Source organism: Panthera uncia, chromosome B1 (genome assembly GCF_023721935.1).
Source record: "Panthera uncia isolate 11264 chromosome B1, Puncia_PCG_1.0, whole genome shotgun sequence".
Classification (NCBI taxonomy): Eukaryota; Metazoa; Chordata; class Mammalia; order Carnivora; family Felidae; genus Panthera; species Panthera uncia.
The window spans coordinates 10,810,812-10,823,083 of NC_064811.1; positions in this window are offsets into that span (position 1 = coordinate 10,810,812).

Genomic DNA, 12,272 nt, shown 5'->3' on the forward strand with positions numbered 1-12,272 from the left:
TTCTGTTGTTATTGTTTTATAGCTGAAAAATCCATAATTTTCTATAGAATATTCTCCATTTTTTAAAATCTAGTTAACCACTTTAATTCTATAAAACTGTTCATTCAGTTGAAGCCTTGATTGGGCCATTGGTTTACAATCTTTAGTTGCTGTATAAAATAGTGGTTAGGACCTTGGGCTGCGGCACTCTGCCTAGTTTTAAATCCTGGCTCCATTGCTTACTGGCTGTGTGACCTTGGGAAATGTCTTTACCTCTCTGAGCCTCAGTAAAATGAAGATAATGGTCACCCTGTAGTACACTGAATGGTGGCCCTCCAAAAGATACTCCATGTCCTAATCCCTGGAACCTGTGAATGTGACCTTATTTAGACAAAGGGTCTTTGCAAGTGTAATTAAATTAAGGATCTTGAGACGAGACCATCCGGGCTTACCCAGGTGGGCCCTAAATCCGAAGACAGGTGTTGTGGGAAGAGACACACAGAGGAGAGGGTGGGTGTGAGAACAGAGGCAGAGACTGGAGTGATACTAACAGCCACCAGCAGCTGGACCAGGATATGGAACCATTCTCCCCCAGAGCCTGTGTAGAGAAACACGTCCCCACCAACACCTTGATTTCAGATGTCTGGCCTCTAGAACTGTGAAAAAATTAATTTCTGTCGCTTTAAGTCACGAGTTTGTGGACATTTGTTTTGGTGGCCACAGGAAACTAACACACTCTGCTTCATGGTACTGTGAAATGAAGTCAGATGCCGCGCTCAGAGTAGACTTAGGGAAGGTTAACGCTTCCCCTTAACTAGTGCTTGTTAACTGATGTGAATGTCACCCACCTAGTTGGTTATGACAGAGAATTCACCGTGACAGTAAGAAGCTTTGTGCTTTAGGGCCCTCTCTTGCATGACCCCCCTATAAGGTATTCCCCGTGTCATCTGTTTCTGCAAAATTTGCAAAAGTTAACACATCTTTGTATTGTTCTCCCAGGAGAGCCCACCAGATTGTGCAAGACTTGGGCCCGACAAGACCTGGGTCTGGCTCTATTTATTGGCCATGAGGACTAAAATCCTGGCCCCCCGATCTGTCACCAGGTAACATTTATCGTGCACTTACTATGTGGCAGGCACCGTGAGGTTGAGTTGACTCAGACCCGGAAGTGGAGGGAGAAGGAAGGAAAGATTGTGGTTCTTCACATCGCCCTGACTTCTGCCCCAGCTCTGATGCTCCCAAGAGCCATATTTGTTTATATCTTGCCTCATGCCACCAAAGAAGTGAGATGACTCCCAGGAAACATCTAGTACCACTGCAAATCTCAAAAATGGAAGTGGTGTCAATGAAAATACTGAGTTGAGCAGGGACTTTGTGGATGAGGCATCTATGAGGATGAGGAAGGCATCTATGAGGAGGAAGTCCTAAAGCCAGCAAGGATGGGGAGGATCCTGTGGATAGGAAGCACTAGGATCAGGAATACTGGCTGGTGCTTGGCATAGGGGGCATCAGAGGGGCCTCTGGGTAAAGTCATGCAGCCAGCGAAGTGGCCAAGGGCAAGGGTGCCTGGTCTGTGGGTTCCTGCTGGAAATTAGAACCCAGGAGGCACCCGAGAGTCGTGGGCATGGTAGTGACAGGACCAGATTCATTGGTGGTACAAGGTGCCACTCAAGACTTTCCTTGTGTGATGTGGCTTCAGATCCTTGTAAGACCCTCTGTTCTTTTATACCTTTTCCCACATCTTTTTTTTAATTTGTTTTTATTATTTTATTATTATTAGCTAACATACAATGTAGTATTGGTTTAAGGAGTCGAACCCAGTGATTCATCACTCACATATAACACCCAGTGCTCATCCCAACAAGTGCCCTCCTTAATGCCCATCGCCCACTTAGCCCATCCCCCCACCCAACACCCTTCTAACAACCCTCAGTTTGTTCTCTGTATTGAAGAGTCTCTTATCGTTTATCTCCCTCTCTGTTTTTACCTTATTTTTCCTTCCCTTTCCCTATGTTCATCTGTCGTGTTTCTTGAATTCCACATATGAGTGAAATCATATGATATTTGTCTTTCTCTGACTGACTTATTTCACTTAGCAGAATACACTCTAGTTCCATCCACATCGTTGCACAGGGCAAGATTTCATTCTTTTTGATCACCAAGTAATAGTCCCTTGTATATACAGAGAGAGCCCTTTTCCTACATCTGGTTGTCTTACCCTTATGCCTCTCCCTACACCTGCTAACCCAGGGTGGTCACATGACCCAAGGTAGGCCATCATTTTCTCTTTCTCAAAATGTTGAGTGTTAACTTCAGACTTACAGATGTGGCAGAGATGGGTGGTGGTTAGAGTTGAGCTCTTTGGCAGTAATCATGGGAGTGAGGCTCACCTGTTCCTTCTTCCCAGGCCCCTGGGGGCACCCTGCTCCAAGTCTTTCCTGAAGCTTTGTTACTGATCCTCAGTTCTGTGAGCTCATTGTTAGCTAAAGGTAGAACCTGTTCATGCTATTTGTCATCAACCCTTGAGCATATTTACTCCCAAATCAACACTTAATCTTTCCCTCCACACCTGGTGAATGACTTGACTCCATAGTCCATTAGTTTCAGATTTTGTCACTTACTAGTAAACAATGGCACTAGGCAGAGAAGATTGGATTCTTTTTATTATTATTATTATGTTTTATTTTAGAGAGAGAGCACATGAGAGCAGGGAAGTGGGGCAGAGGGAGACAGAGAATCCCAAGCAGGCTCCACACTCAGCAAGGAGCCCAACTCGGGGATCCATCTCACGACTGCAAGATCACAACCTGAGTCAATATCAAGAGTCAGGAGCTCAACCAAAAGAGCCACTCAGTGGACCCTCGATCAGTCTTTTAATTAAAACAAAGAAAGAAACAAAAAGCTTGAAATGGAGAGTCTTGGGGCGCCTGGGTGGCTCAGTCAATTAAGCGTCCAACTTCGGCTCAGGTCATGATCTCGCGGTCTGTGAGTTCCAGCCCCGCATCCGGCTCTGTGCTGCCAGTTCAGAGCCTGGAGCCTGCTTCGGATTCTGTGTCTCCCTCTCTCTCTGCCCCTCCCTCACTCACACTCTGTCTCTCAAAAAATGAACACACGTTAAAAAAAATTAAAAAAAAAAAAGAAATGGAGAGTCTTGCATTTATCCCTGTCCAATCTTGTGATTCTGATTTCACCTTAGCTTTTGTCTCTCAAGGTCATTTTGAATTTTGATTCTATCATTTACCCTATCTTCTCTCCCTCTCAGGTTTGTTTCACTTCAGATTTTCCCATAAGTCTTCCATGTTTTTCCCAAGGCGGAGAGAGAGGAGCCTGGTACAATTTAAGCACCTCAGAAATAAATAAATGTTGGGGAGGACTTTGGACTCCCACTGGCTGTGGAATTATGGAGTTCGAATCCAGTTACCAAGATTTCAAGGGGCAGAGGGATCCCAGATAAGTGGGTTACCCTTGGGAAACCTGACTTCACACAGAACTGCAAAGGCAGGCTGATTTGCACCCTCCTGCTAGGAGATCATTAACATGCTGAGGCCACGGGGCAAGAGGAAAGAGTAGCATAAATATGGAGGCCGAACGAAGGGGCAATGAAATCAAATGCAGTGACTCCCGGGCCTCCCAACTCTGCTGTTACTCGTGGTCTAGCAAAAAGCCTCTCTGGTTGCTTTCCCTCTGTGCTACGTGGAACAAAAAAGTCAGCATTCTCCTCAGGCTGATGTCATCTTTTTTGCCAACATAGATTGAGAATGGCTTCCAAAGATCACTGCCCTGTTACCTGTTATTGCCAGGCTGAGCAGACTAAGGTTATCTCCCCCCTGAAACCAAAATCCCTTTCCAATTTTTTAATGGTCGGTAAGACCAGCTGAGGAAATTCTCAAGACTAAGATATAGCATCCATACACTGTGGAAGTGAAAACTGCTCTTGGGCCAGGCTGAGGAGGTTTGTGAGAGTCCTCCTCTCTTTATCACCATGGCAATCCCATTTTTATGCATCTTCTATACAGGATTTCTGCATCAAATCTTACCTAAGGGGATCTGCATTTAAAGAAGGACTTGAAAACACCTGTTCCTTGGTACTTTGAGAACTTAATCTGTCTCCTATTTGTTTTGGGGTAGGAGCAGAGGGAGAGAGATTATTTGAGGAAAGTACTGAGTCTGCCCATAGATATTCCCTTGATTCACCTAGATGTGGCGTAGCCATCTGTATTTGTTAATTGCAAGAGATAAAAACCTTCCTCAAGCAGACTTAACAACAAGGAGCCTTCACTGGCTTGTGCAATTGGAGAGTTCAAAAGGTGACTTGCTTCAGGTGTGGCTGGATCCAGGCACACAAAGGCTATCATCAAGTGGTTACCTCTCTTCTCATCCAACTATGCTTTCTTTTATGTTGGGTTCTTAATTAATCACGTTCATATGACCATTTTAAACTAATAATCTTGTTCAGAAAAATGCTGACTGGCCAGCCTGGATAGTATGTCCATATTTATGGGGAGGCTGATAGGTAGGGAAGGGACAGTCTCTGAAAAGAAAAAGAATCTGTTGCCAGAATGAAAGGAAAGAAGTATTGGTGGACAAAATGATAAAATGCATTTATCCACTTAGAAAAAGACAGGGATCCCAGAAACTAAGGAACACATAACATATGGATGGGGACGGCATGGCATATCACTGGTGAAATGAGAAGCTACTTAATAAAGAGTGTTGATAAAATGGTTACTCATATTGGGAGGAGGAAAAAAAGGGAACATTGAATCACTACCTCACACCATATAGTGCAAGTGAATTTCAGATGAATTAGGAACCCAAGTATCAAACTAAAAACTTTTATGTAATGCATCGAGGAATGTCTTTCTCCATCTGGGGTAGGGAAAGATATTTTTAAGACACAGAAGCACTAATTTTAAGAGATTGAATATAATTAAGAAATCCCATTGATCAAAAAAAGATACATTAAGGAAAATGAAGATCCAAACTATAAACTGGAATATATACATACTACATATAACCAACAAAGGATTAGTAATGAAATACAAAATATCAAACTGTATAAAGAACCCTTACAATTCAATAACTGTACGATTAACAAGCCAATAGGAAAAGTGGGCAAAATGCATGGAAATACATATTATAAGCAAAAAATATATGTGACGAATATACTTATGAAGAGTTGCTCAGCCTCCTTGGTAATCGGGGAAAATGCACCTCGAAGTCCTAATGGGATGTGATTTTATACTTATGTAATGGACAAAAATTTTAAAGTCTGACAATAACAAGTTTGATGAGGTTGTGGAACAAGAAGAATTCATCTATACAGCTGGGGGGAATGTGACTTGGTGTAACCATTTTGGAAAACACTTTCATGTTATGATGGACATTCACCTATCTTAAGAAGGAGCACTTTCACTCCTAGGTGGGACCCCAAATGAATCTCTTACACATGTATCTCGGCAGCCATGACAAGATGCTCAAAACAGTGCTGATTTTAGTATCAGTCAGGAAAGAACCCAAATGCCTAGTGACAGGAAAGTGGATAAGTAATTGGTGATATATTTATACAACAGAATATTATATAGCAGTGGAAATAACTGGATGAGGTTACATAGAACAATATAGGTAGATCTTAGCAACATAATGTTTAGTGAAGACCACGTATAGCATGATACCTTGTCAATATCATTCACTAACAACTGAAACCAAAAAATATCTCTTTCAGACATTGACATATATGTGATAAAACTGTTAAAAAAAAATAAGGAAATGACAGGTGCAGGTGCAAAACTTAGGACAGCTGTTATCTCAGGGTGAGAAGGACAGGAGAATTAACAGGTGAAAAGCAAATAAATAGGTTAAGAAGTTCCAGGTCTGGAGCTGCCCAGGCTCGTGGGGGTTCATTACATGGCCTGACTCCCACAGTGTGTAATGAACCAAGGGTTCTCATGTATCTAATTCTGTGTCTCAGAGATCCATGTGGTTTTTAAAGGGTCAGCTGAACAGATACATGTGAATTTGAAGGCAAAGATCAGTGCTAGAATGATAACATCTGAAGTTATTGGTACACAGAAGATGTTTAAAGCCCTGGGAATGATCAAGATGAAGACGGGGAGGACCAGGAGAGAGGAAGCCCAATGAGCCAAGAAGGCCCAGCCTCTGAGGAAGGAAGAAACCCAGTAGAGTTCAGGGGCATGGAGCTTAAGAAAAGAAAAGTATCTGAAGAAGAAGCCAGTGATTATCCGTGTTGAGAAAAGTTAGGTCTAAGAACTGATGGTTGGATTTGGCAAGCTCAACCTCATCAGTGACCATGAGGAGAGACGGTCCTGTGGAGTAAGGGAGACAAATCCTCTATATCTCTGGTACCACCGCCTGGGGTCTGAGTCTACTCATTCTCACCCCGGTAGCATATCTACCTCTTGTCCCTCACCCACCTACCCTCACATCGCCAACACACAGGCCCAACCACGACTGTTCCCTACTTACAGCTGTGGGTGCCACATCTTTATGACAAGTCCCCTTCACAGCCAAGCCCCAAACACTCTTTCTTGCTCCATTTCCCACACCCAGAACTCCTGTCACTCCAGACTACTTCAAATTTCTCAAGTCATGTGCTGCCTACCTCCACGTGCATGGCCACGTGGGACCTTTCTACAGCAGGCAGTTCTTGAGCTTTTGCTTCTGTGACCATGTAGTGTTCTCAGACTGTGCTGGCCCTCCCCATCTTCTGGTCACTGGGCAGTACGTGCAACCCACTGAGAGATGTGGTCACCTCACTTCTGATTCTGGCTCTGCCACAGATAAGCTTAGTGACTTGGACTAAAGCCCTTCCCTGCTCTGGGTCGCAACGTCCTAATTGCTGAAACGAGGGCATCTGACTGAGGTGGTTCTGAGAGACCTTCCACCTGGCATATTCTCTAATTCTAGGGACAGTGGTGTAGACTTATCTTCAGGACTCCTACCGCCCAACTCGTAAAAAGAGAGGCCATTACCTTCTGCTAATTTGAAACTCATCTGGCCTGTGGCTAGTGAAGAAGAATTGGGGGTAAGGGAGACACAGTGAGCCCCTTCATGTGAAATCCACTCTGCTGGATGTTTCCATACTTAGGATCGGGACTGTGATGGAGTAGTGTCATTTCCCTCCGACAGGTAAATTGGCCATCATCCAACATTGGCTGATGGACCCTCGCTGAGGCCAACATGGCCAGCTCCGGGTTTCAAACCCTTCTTTCGTTTGCCAAGTCTTTGGGGATTGGAAGGTAATTGTCTTTTAAAACATTGTTGGGTGACCGTGAAAGTACTCCTCATTTTGAAACATCCGGTGGCGAATAGTTTTCTTTTTATACCCACCATCTCCTGATGAAGAAATTAAACAAATAAACAGATGCCTCCCTCTCCCTCTCTTTTTTGGCTTGGGTCCACAGACAATACAGTGCTTTCTACACCATCTGCTGGCTCTGTAAAGGTAATTAACAAATGTGCACTATTCCCAGATGAGGCTGGTTTATAAAGGACAAATCACGCCAGGCAAACAGGAGAAGAACAAAATAAGGCATGCTAGGTGGCCGAGTCCCAGACTCCACTGGAGTGTGTTCTTGCAGCCGCTTGTCAAATTTTAACTCCTGAAAATGAATTCAAACGGCTTTACGTAAGGAAATTGAGTATCACCCCCGCTGGGAGGCCCCGAAAAAGAAGTGAGGACAATTTCAGGGTGTCCAGTAATTTTGGCTGTCAGGTTTTATTTTCTGTCTTTATTTATGGTAATTTTTAAAAGAGGGAAAAATAAAAACATGGGTCAACGAAAGCTCAAGATAGAACATCATCTGGGACACTGAATTTCGGCTTCAGAGGCAGATTCTGTCTCTTACTAATTACCTGACCTTCAGCATGTCATTTTGCCACTCTGAGACTTGGCCCCACACCTGTAAGTTGGGAAACATAGAAATACCAAACGTTCAGGGCTGTAACGATGAATGAGAACAAATTCAGGTCAGGAGTCTTATCCAGGGCCTGGCCAGCCCTGTGCCCATTCTAAGTGGTGGTGGTCGTCATTGTTGTTGTTATTGTTGTTGCTAAATCTATCATTTTCAGGTGAGGATCCTTGACAGATGGCCTAATCCACCCTCAGCAGTGGGGGATTAATAGTCCTTCCAGCAAGACCCACAGAAGCACTGTGCAGAAAAGGAGGGACTGGAGGAGTTGACCTTAACAGAGAAAGTAAGTCCTAAAAGCACGGGGGGGGGGGGGGGGGTAGAAAGATACAACCGCAGCGTCTACACGTTCAAAATACATAGAAAACAGCAAAGTAAGTGCTCATTTGGACAAAGATTAAGGGTTGGAGTAGGAGATGTATGGGAATTTAAAAAGTGAAAAGAAATTAAAAGATGGGTTGCAATAAGATTAAAATAGGAGTCGCAGAAATAGAGAAGTGTCTTCCTGGGAATGAGAAGGTTCTTATGTGGCATGTTTAAAGTTAGAATGGATCAAACAAGAGATGGTCCTCGGTAATCTTACAGAGGCTCTGAAAAGAGATAAGTGTGATGATGATGATAATGATGAAGATGAAGAAGATGATGGTGGTGGTGGTGATGATGGCCATGTGATAAATTCTTCTTTGTTTTCTTGGCCGTCAGAGCTCAAGGAGCCTGTTTCTAGTTGCCCAGAGAAAAACACCCCCAGATAGTGTGGTTTTATGAGACTCCTAGGGCTGCTCAAGGCAAAGTTCGAGAGCTTGTGTTTGTTTTCTAATGACAACAAAAGATGTCCCTAGTCACTCAAATGATGCATCCCATAGTCCACAGTCCCCTGACTGATGGCTGGAACTTGGTATTTCTGGAAGGAAAGAATCTTAATAAATATCAGATTCGCCCACACTTGCCAGCTGTTCCAGATCTCTTAAAATGTCAGTGTACTGAGGGACACCTGGCTTGTTGCCAGACTAGCCACCAGCCAGAAGGCCAACCTGGGAGAACAAAAGACACCACTGTCCATTGCTTATTTAAGGGACATTTTCTTCTTTCTACTTAACAGGCATCAATATTGACATTCCCCTTGGTGACAGCTGGGAACTTAGGGCACAGTGACGGAAATGCCTTCAGTTCTTCCTTTGAAATACGGGTTGGATTCTACCTCTTCCATGATGTGTTCCCCAAGACCATGGCCAACCATGGAGAGGTGTGCGTTCACCCCTCGTCCCACCTCATGCCGGGGCATCCTGATATCATTGTTCATCAGGTAAATGTCCTCATAACAGAAGTAACAATTATAATGAGAAGTACAAGGGGTGGGTTGATTAACTGGGCATTTGAGAGCTCAAAGAGGCTTCCTGTAAGAGGAAACCCTCAGTTTTGAGGCAAGAGTAGAGTTTTCCAAAATAGACGAAGGAAGAATGGAATCCCAGCATAGAGACCCAAGGAAGAGCTGATGGGTGGGGCCGTATCCACGGTCCTGGTTGCTGGACTGGTGTGTGCAGGGAGCCATCGAAAGGGGTTTGCAGGGTAAGATCAGAAAGGGTTTTGCATAACATACCAATGTATTTAGACCTTATTTTGTGGGCAAAGGAAGAAATTTAGAGTTTTAAACAGCAGTGGCATGATTATATCCATGCTTGAGAAGGTTCACTCTGGTGGCCATGGGGAGAATGAACTGGAAAGTGGCAAGGGAGACCAGGGTGCTGGTTATTTAAATCACCTCTGAGAAATGATAGGGGTCCGAATTAAAGCAGCCATCTGGACGGAGAGAAGGAAAGATGTGTGAGAGGAGGGGCAACTAGCTCACAGTACAGCTAGTTGGCAGAAGAAATGTTTCTAGGCTGGGGCCATGGTTAAAGTTCTGACTGTTCCACTTAGCAGCTTGGTGACCTTAGGTACATTGCTCCTGATGAGCTTTGGTTTTAAAACCTCTGAGACAAGATTGTTCTAAAGATTAAATGACATAGATAAGGAAACTAACCAGTGCCTTGAATATAGAAAGTATTCACATGGCACCATCATAGGAGGAACAATGGGAGAGGAATCTCAGGCGACATCCAACTTGCCCGTCGCCATGTTTGCTCACGTCTCGAATCCCTCTGCTAACAAGGGAGACATTTAAGGACAGACTTTTATCATTCCCTTCTGTCTGCCCAGTGCCTGCTTTGATGCCAGACAATGTTTCTCGAATTGAACTTAATCACTGAGTTTAATGGAGTCTACTTTGGGGTGGAGGCAGGAAGAAGAAAGTATCAAGGTGGCAAATTTGGTGCTTGGAGAGTGATGTTGCACTTTTCAGAAACACAAGCTCACTTGACACAGCAGATCAGTTAGAGAAGACGGCACTATATTCTTGTGATTTTACAAACGTGAGCCCAAGTTCTGAGGGGTGAGACCGTTGTGTGAAGTTTCCTTCCTCACTAGCTTCAGTGCTAGGAGAGTTGTTTTTTTTTTTAGTTTGTATTATTTTGAGAGAGAGAGAGGGAGCACATGAATGGGGAGGGCAGAGAGAGAGGGGGAGAGAGAGAATCCCAAGCAGGGTCCAAGCTGCCCGCGCAGAGCCCGATGTGGGCCTCAAACCCATGAAGCTGTGAAAGATCATGACCTGAGCGGAAACCAAGAGTCAGCTGCTTAACAGAGCCACCCAGGTGCCCCAGCGCCTATACTCTTAACTGCTATGCTGTGCTAGGTCTGAGATGTCTATGTCCTCAAGAGACATGCTCATGAGACTCACCTTTGAGTGTCCCTTACTATGTGTTGCCCACAGCAGGCACTCCGGACGCCCCATTATGTGCCAGCAGTGAGCACGGAGAACAAACAAGAATGAGACATGGTCCACTTGTAAGGCACTCAGAGTCAACTGAGATGGATGCAGGCCCACAAATCAATGCCACTCAACATCGCACGTGTGGCAGCTGAGCCTGGGTGGTCAGCGTCAACTCAAGGGTCAAGCGTCAAAGTGGTCCCACATCTTCCCGTTTGATGCCCTTCTCAAGAATTGACGTCGTTGGATTGTCCCTTACCTTTCAACTCCCTTTTTCCTTCTTCTCTCACCCTTTCGGGGGGGGGGTGGGGTGGAGGTTGTCTTACAATCTTGGGCTGCTATAACAAAATACCGTAGACTGGGCAGCTTAAACAACAAGCATTTATTTCTCACAATTCTGGAGGCTGGGAGCCCAAGATCAAGGTGTCTGCAGATCGAGTTCCAGGTGAGGGGTCTCTTCCAGGCTCATGGACAGCCACCTTCTCACTGTGTCCTCACATGGCAGAGAGAAGAAGCTCCAATCTAACTGTTCCTCTTCTTCTAAAGGCACTAAGTGCATCATGGGGCCCACATTCATGACCTCATCTAACCCCAATTATCACCCAGAGACCCCATTTCTGAATACCATCATATGGGGGGTTAGGGCATCAACATATGAAATGGAGTGGGGGGAACAGAACCATTCAGTACCTCACAGAAGTCTCTAATAGAACTGAGTAAATTGGACTGGATCCTACTGGGCACAATAGCACGGTGAAGTCACACAGAAAGAGGAAACCGAGGGAGATACCCATTTGTGCCATGGATGCTCCTCTGCGAAGACTCTCAACGGCCTGACGCTTAGAGGATCCAACATCGCTGCTTCAGGATAGAGAAAGTCAGCAGGCAGAGAAGCTCCAGGTTCTGAGACGGCCCCTCTGGGATGCAAAGACAGGGGCTGTGAGGGAGGAGAAGAGGGAGGGGACAAGGCAGGAAGAGACCTGTAGTGACCTTCCAAGGTCGATTGCACATAGAAGGACAGATAAACAAGAAAGTGAAGATAACGCTGTGGACCCCATCTAGACTCCTCATCGAGTATGACCAGAAACAACCTGCTTACCTGGAATCAGCCCAGATTCTCCTCCTGACAAAGTGAGCACAATTAAAGAGAGACAGCACCTTCTTCTTGAAGTCAAGAACCCTGCTTTGCTTCGTGCGGAGTCAGCTTTTGTACCTGCACCTATTTACTGAGCTGTGACTGGTCATTCGTCACCATGAACGAAGCTCGTGCCCTCCCTAATGCCCCTCTGGTCCCCTGGCTGGCGGTCCAGATTTAACTGCTACACCCCTGACTCTCCACTCTCCGCCGAGCCTTTCCTTCCACCCACACCGAGGGGCTACCACTCCTCTCCCTGCTCCTTGGTGTCTCCTCCCTACAGTTCCCAAGTTTTGGTCTTTATGGTTCATGCCAACGGACCTCTTGACAGCATGTATTTTTCCCTTTGGGGGCCATGGTGCTTCAGGCTGCACACTTCTCCCGGGCTCTTTAAGCCTCCTCCTTACTTCTCAGAACCTCCTTA